The following is a 7056-nucleotide window of genomic DNA, read 5'->3' as shown; positions in this document are numbered from 1 at the left end:
TGATTTTTCTGTCTCAGCCTCCACATGCCAGGGTTACGGGCCTGAACCACGCTGGCTTCCTTTTAGAAAAGAGGGGTATTGAAGCAAACGACACACTGGTGCTAATTTTCCAACTTTTCTCTGCGCTTGAGATTTTAAAAAATAAAAATAAAAATCAGAACTGAACATTGTTGCACACACCTGTAACTTTCCGGATTGATTCACAGGCAGGAGGACTGGGAGTTCAAGGCCAGCATCTACTACATTGTGAGTTTGAGTCAGCCTGGGCTACAGGAGACCCTGTCTGAAAAACCAAACACACAGGCTGGGTGTGGTGTTGTATGCCTTTTATCTCAGCACTCAGGAGGCAGAGGCAGGGAGATCTCTATGACTAAGAAGCCAGCCTGTCCTACAAAGGGTGTCTAGGACAACCAGAACTCTGTTACACTGAAAATCCTGTCTCAAAAAAACCAAACCAAGCCCACCCCCTCCAAATACAAAGAAACAAAAATTTTATACAAAAGAAGTTCCTATCTGGGGCAGAGTTCCGTGTGTTTGGGGACCAACAGAGTATAGGTAGGACATGGCTATCCTATTTTTGACTTGCCCCCTGCCTCACCCAGCCCCAGTGTCCAGAGCCAGTGACAAAGTATGAAAAGAAGGCCTGCACAGAGCCCTTTTCTGCCTGCTTGTCAGGGCCCATTCCGTATCGTTGGCTTTGGTTTCAGTGTGTCCACCTCTCTTTCTGTGCTGACATTTAGTTTCCACTGTGTAGTATTCAGGGAATGGACATTTAATGTGACTCTGCTGTTGGGAAATGGAGACTTGGGAAGGTGATTAGAATTAGGTAAGATCACCAAAACGGTGTACTCAGGCTTAAATCCTGGTGGCACTAAAGAAAGATGGGGGTGAGGAGTGAGAGGGCACTCTGACATCTCCCCCATGCACGCCTTTCCACTGTCAGCAAGAAAGCCAGTACTGAATGCAGCGCCTTACCCTTGGATCTCCATGATCTTGAGCCAAAACGAGCTTATTTCCTTTATATGCCTCAGTTGTCCTGTGACAGCACTGCAAAATAGAGGAACACAGCACAATGGAGCCATCCATTCAACACAGGAGCCCACTTTACACATGCACAAGTTGATCCGGGAGAGAAAATAGGCTCTTCAAAGGAGTTGTGGACTCCCTCCCAGTCTGCCTCCTAGCAGTGATATTTCTCTCCACGGCTGCAGTAGAGTTTAGATGAACCCGTACCAGTCTCTTTCATGTGCACTCTGGCCTCACTCTTACAGACACATAAAAAAGCTGTAGCCTGGTACACGGTCCTTGCTTAGGCTCCTGTCTTAGTCAGGGTTTCTATTCTTGACAACAAACATCATGACCAAGAAGCAAGTTGGAGAGGAAAGGGTTTATTCGGCTTACACTTCCATACTGCTGTTCATCACCAAAGGAAGTCAGGACTGGAACTCAAGCAGGTCAGGAAGCAGGAGCTGATGCAGAGGCCATGGAGGGATGTTCTTTATTGGCTTGCTTCCCCTGGCTTGCTCAGCCTGCTTTCTTATAGAACCAAGATTACCAGCCCAGAGATGGTCCCACCCCCAAGGGGCCTTTCCCCCTTGATCACTAATTGAGAAAATGCCTTACAGTTGGATTTCATGGAGGCATTTCTTCAACTGAAGCTCCTTTTTCTATGATAACTCCAGCTGTGTCAAGTTGACACAAAACTAGCCAGTACAATTGACCCCTTGTCAACTTTACACACAAACACATCACTAGTAAGCCTCAACCCTTAATTTATTATTCATCCCCAAGATCTAAATAACTTTAAAAGTCCCACAGTCTTTACATATTAAAAGTCAATCCCTTTAAAATGTCCAATATCTTTTAAAATCCAAAGTCTTTTTACAATTAAAAGTCTCTTAACTGTGGGCTCCACTAAAATACTTTCTTCCTTCAAAAGGGAAAGTATCAGGGCACAGTCACAATCAAAAGCAAAAATCAAATCTCTAACCATCCAATGTCTGGGATCCAACTCACGATTTTCTGGGCTCCTCCAAGGGCTTGGGTCACTTCTCCAGCCATGCCCTTTGTAGCACACATGTCATCCTCTAGGTTCCAGATGCCTGTACTCCACTGCTGCAGCTGCTCTTGTTGGTCATCTCATGGTACTGGCATCTCCAAAACACTGCATGACCCCTTCAGTCCTGGGCCATCAATTGCAACTGAGGCTGCACCTTCACCAATGGCCTTCCATGGCCTCTCACAGTGCTGAGCCTCAGCTGCTCTGCATGACCCCTTTATGCGTTCAAAACCAGTACCATCTGAGTGACTTTTACACATTACCAAGTCCCGCTGCAGCAGGAGTACAACCTTGGCTATCTCTGGAACACAGCCTCCTTGTGCTTTCAGAAAACACTTTCCAGAAGATGTCACCTCAACGATGCTGGTCTCTTCTTAATCACCGCTAATTTCTTAGCTCCAGCTAACCAGCATCAATAGTCCCAGTAATGCAAAAGTTTCACTTTAGTAGTTCTGGTATCTTGTTAATCACAGCTGATTCTTCAGCCCCAGCTAACCAGAACCACAGAATCTTCACAATCAAAATAACAATGGCCCTCAAAAGAGTCCTTAATTTTCCCTCTGAAATTTCACAAGCCAGACCTCCATCTTCTGCACTGTTCTCAACATTATCTTCCAAGCTCCTACACAACATCTGACAGAGCTCTTAACAACAAATGAATCTTCAAGCCCAAAGTTCCAAAGTCCTTCCACAGCCCTCCCCAAAACATGGTCAGGTTGTCACAGGAATACCCCACTGTGCTGTTACCAATTTGTCTTAGTCAGGGTTTCTATTCCTGACCACAAACATCATGACCAAGAAGCAAGTTGAGGAGGAAAGGGTTTATTCGGCTTACACTTCCATACTGCTGTTCATCACCAAGGAAGTCAGGACTGAAACTCAAGCAGGTCAGAAAGCAGGAGCTGATGCAGGGGCCATGGAGGGATGTTCTTTATTGGCTTGCTTCCCTGGCTTGCTCAGCCTGCTTTCTTATAGAACCAAGATTACCAGCCAAGAGATAGTCCCACCCCCAAGGGGCCTTTCCCCCTTGATCACTAATTGAGAAAATGCCTTACAGTTGGATCTCATGGAGGCATTTCTTCAACTGAAGCTCCTTTTTCTGTGATAACTCCAGCTGTGTCAAGTTTACACAAAACTAGCCAGTACAGCTCCCTACTAACTCTCCCTCTTACAGTGACCACATCTCCAGAGGTTACTCCTGAAGATGGCCAAGCAGCATTGGGGTGATCTGTAGGTCCCCACCTGAGCCCTGTCCAGCAAGCAGATCTACCTAATTTGTTCTTCCCAGAGATTGGGTGATGCCCAACTGCCAGTGAGTGCCATCCATCAACTCTGTGGATGGTGGCCAAGACAGACCCATTGTCTCTGGCTATGGTCCCAGAGGCTGCAGGGACTGATAGTCATCAGGTATCGCAGGCCCATTGTTTGAAGAAAGAAATGGTCAGGGTAAGAACAGACAGGGGCACCTCAGGAGTCACCTAGACCTGAGCCTGGCCCAGTCTCAGACCTTCAGCTGACCCCTGCTTGTCTGCAGCCAGAAGAACATGGATCTTTTTACCTCAGGGTCACCAGGAATGGGGTTGGACCATCACCAACACTGATGTGACTTTGACAGATCTCTCCATCCAAGGTGGAGTCGCCTCTTTCCCTGAGGATAGACGAGGCTTTTGATTGTTAGGATCACTGTCACTTTTCTCTGAGGTGGTTGGTGCCCACACTAGACACATCCCATTGGCCTTGTCACATGAGGTCCATAGGGGGGTCTGTGTTGGGCCCAGAGCCAATCAGCATCTTCTTTCACCTGCCCTAGAACCTTCCACCACGGGACTGAAAGAGTAAGCCTTCTCAAGTTTCTTCCCTTCCTTAAACTCTTCTGTGGCCTCCTGCCACTCCCAGGAGAAAGTCTGCATCCTTCCCATGGTTACCATGGCCCATCTGGGTCGGTCCCCCTCCTTTTCCTGCCTTTCTTCCCTCAGTTTCTGACCAAGGTGAACATTCTCTACCAAGGTCAGCATGCCTCTACTTGCAGAAACCTCCAAGTCTTTTCTGGTTCATATTTCCTCATCCTCTACATCTCAGCTTAGACCTTTCTAGGTTGTCTTCATGCCCCCTCCCATATTGAGCTGTTTTAGGATCTACTGGTCCCTACAAATGCCCAGTAATTTGCTTACTGCATACCCACTTCAATACCTGGGTTGAGCTGGACAGAATGGGCACCTATGATCCGAGTAGCTGGACAGACTCAGGTGGAAACCTTGTGACTCAGGTCTGATCTGTGTCTTAGGGTTGGGGGCTGATGTGAGAGTCTGCTTAATGGACCCCCTAAGGCCTGACACTGGCTGTGGCCACTGGAGAGAAACAAATATTTAGTACTAGCACCCCCACCCGTGTGTGTGTGTGTGTGTGTGTGTGTGTGTGTGTGTGTGCTTGTCCTGTGAAGAAGAGCTCTTCTGCTCCCTGGCCCCTCCTGTTTCTGGGATATTTCTGGAGGCAGATGCACTTAGTGGCCTTTTCTGGGCATTAGGACATTCCTCACCCAGTCCTTGCCCTTCTATAGTGGGATAAGTCTTTGATCTTGGTTTATCTATGACACCTGCATCTTGGTGCCCAGCCTAAAGCAGGTGCTCAATACATGACCATTTGAAATTGGGTGTGCCAGGCGGTGGTGGCACACGCCTTTAATCCCAGCACTTGGGAGGCAGAGGCAGGCAGATTTCTGAGTTCGAGGTCAGCCTGGTCTACAGAGTGAGTTCCAGGAGAGCCAGGGCTACACAGAGAAACCCTGTCTCGAAAAAAATCAAACAAACAAACAAAAAAGAAATTGGGTATAACATATGTCTGTCATCCCAGTACTTGAAAGGCTGAGACAAGAGGGCTGCTACAAGTTTGGGGTCAGCCTAGAGCTACAGAGTGAGTTCAAGGCCAGCCTGGACTACATAGCAAAACTGTTTCATTAAGCTATGCTGAGGGTGAAGCTTAGTGGTCAGAGTGCTTTCCTAGCAGACACAAAGGCCTGGACCCCATCTCCAGCATGGCATAAACCAGGCAAGCTGGGGTTACAGCACTTGGGGAGTGGAGGCAGAGGATCAGAGCTTCAAGGTCTGAACTGCAACTACTTAATGTTGAGGGTAGCCTGGGATACATGAAGCCAACAGACAGATGGGAAAATAACTATGCTTATTTGTATTAGAAGGAAACCAAAAGCCAGAGTAGGAAAGAAACAGCAGCCAAATAACAAGTCCATGGACCTCTTCTCTCTAAGCTTTAAGATAGTTTCACTTTTATCAGGCTGGTGGCTCTGAACACTAGGCATAATGTTTCTTTTTGGGGTGGCAAGAATGTTCCCAAATGGATTGTGATTAAAACTGAACAGCTGTGAATTCACCAGAGCACTGAGTTGTGTGTTCTGACTGGGCAGGATGCTATGCAAACTTCAGCACATAAAATCTGCTTTTCTGGGGACGAGAAGACATGGACCCAGATAGCCTGCTTTCAACATCTGCATGAACTTCGTGAGCTCAGCCCCCTCACCTGGGGCCTGGGGTTCTTGTTCTACCCAGGAGCTCACAAGACCCAATGAGACAGTGAAGAGCATCGGGTGCCAAGCGGTTACCCATAGTCATGCTGGGAAAAATGAGTCTCTCGCTTCAAAGATGAACAAAGACTTCACCAAAGAAAGAGGACAAGTACAGAGTATGTTCAACACCAAGTGTGGGGGAGGGGAGCTGGCTCAGGCGGTAAGAATGCTTGCTGTCCAACATGAAGACCTGAGATCAGATTCACAGTATCTACTAGAAGCTAGCTAGGCTTAATGGTGTGTACAAGGATCTCAGCGCTCAGGGGGCAAAGACAGGGATCCCAGGGCTGGCCAGCTGGCCAAGCTGAAACAGTAAGGTCCAAGTTCAGTGAGGGACACTGTCTCAAAAAACCAAGGTGGCGAGCAATAAAGGAACATGCCCAACAAGCTGACTTCTGCATTCCATATTCTCATACAAGTACACTGTGTATATATAAAAAGAGAAAAATAAAAATAACTACCGGACATCGGGGGTGATGCTTAGTGCAGAATACTTGCCTAGTGTATACGGTACCCTTTGTTCTATTGCTAGCCATGAAAAGGAAGGAAGGAAGGAAGGAAGGAAGGAAGGAAAAAAAGGAAGGAAGAACGGATGAGGATGGACAAGGATGGACAAAAATGCCACAGGGGAGGTAGGTGGGCATGGTAGTGCACCCCTTTAATCTTAGCATTAAGGAGGAAGAAGGAGACAGATCTCTATGAGTTCAAGGACAGTCTAATTTATAGAGTGGCAAGTTCTAGACCACCCTGTGCTACATAGTGATACTCTGTCTCATAATAAATAAATAAATAAATAAATAAATACTATAAGAGAAATTTTCCTCTTCAGTTTTCATCAAAGGAATAAAACCACAACAATTTATATTGTTTTGTGGTGCTAATTTGGCTTTTTAAAAAGTCTCTTAAAATCATAAAATTCTGTGCTGGCAAAGTTGTGATGAAATCAGTAAATATACTTAGGTACTGCTACATTGAAAAATAACACAGCCCTCTTGGAGATTGATGGAATAGCATTGATAGTACTAAAGATGCTACAGTCTTTGATGCTGGGGATTCACACTCTATGGTAAATGCTTTGTGCATAAAAGTAGTGATAACAGAGCTGGAGAAATGCTCACTGGGTAAGAGCACTTGCTACTCCTAAGAGGACCCAGGTCCCAGAATCTACATGGCACCTCACAACCATCTGCAACTCCAGTTCCAGGGGATCTGATGCCCTCTTCTGGTCTTCCCGGGTATTACATGGACATTATATTATATATTATACTACATACATGCAGGCAAACATAAAATATTCATACCCATAAAATAAGAATAAATAAAACATTTTCTAAAAGTAGCAATCAGGATATTCTCTACAACTCTAAAAAATATGGTAGGTTCAAAGCTGGGAGGAATTTCTCAGTTGGTATAATATTTA

Source organism: Mus musculus, chromosome 2 (genome assembly GCF_000001635.26).
Source record: "Mus musculus strain C57BL/6J chromosome 2, GRCm38.p6 C57BL/6J".
In the NCBI taxonomy this organism is placed as follows: domain Eukaryota; kingdom Metazoa; phylum Chordata; class Mammalia; order Rodentia; family Muridae; genus Mus; species Mus musculus.
The sequence above is the reverse complement of the archived record's forward strand: the minus strand, read 5'-3'. Positions refer to the sequence as shown.